Below are 387 nucleotides of genomic sequence, written 5' to 3' on the forward strand. Positions count from 1 at the left end.
CATGGAATCTTATAGATTCGATAACACAAGTTTGTTTGCAGTATCCCGTCACGCAAGTGTCTTGCTCTTGTTAGCCTCGGGCAGGAGAGTTCACGATCTGACCCTTCTTAGCATCAATCCAAATTCATTGGAAGAAAAAGACGGTGATCTTATCCTTTGGCCGAAATTTGGTTCGAAAACCGATAGCTCCTCGCATAGACAATCAGGATGGCATCTCAAAAATGGCCCGAGTAATAGGCATAACGTGGTTTACTGGGTACGACAGGTAATTTCGTTGTCAAAATCGCGACGAACTCCAGGTTTGGAAAGTTTATTCATTACAACCAGAGGGAAGGTAAAAGAAGCCTCACGAGCGATAATAGCAGGTTGGATTAAAACAATATTTAA

The sequence above is a fragment of the Rhagoletis pomonella genome, unplaced genomic scaffold, assembly GCF_013731165.1.
Source record: "Rhagoletis pomonella isolate Grant_MI unplaced genomic scaffold, Rhpom_1.0 Rhpom_scaffold_24530, whole genome shotgun sequence".
NCBI lineage: Eukaryota > Metazoa > Arthropoda > Insecta > Diptera > Tephritidae > Rhagoletis > Rhagoletis pomonella.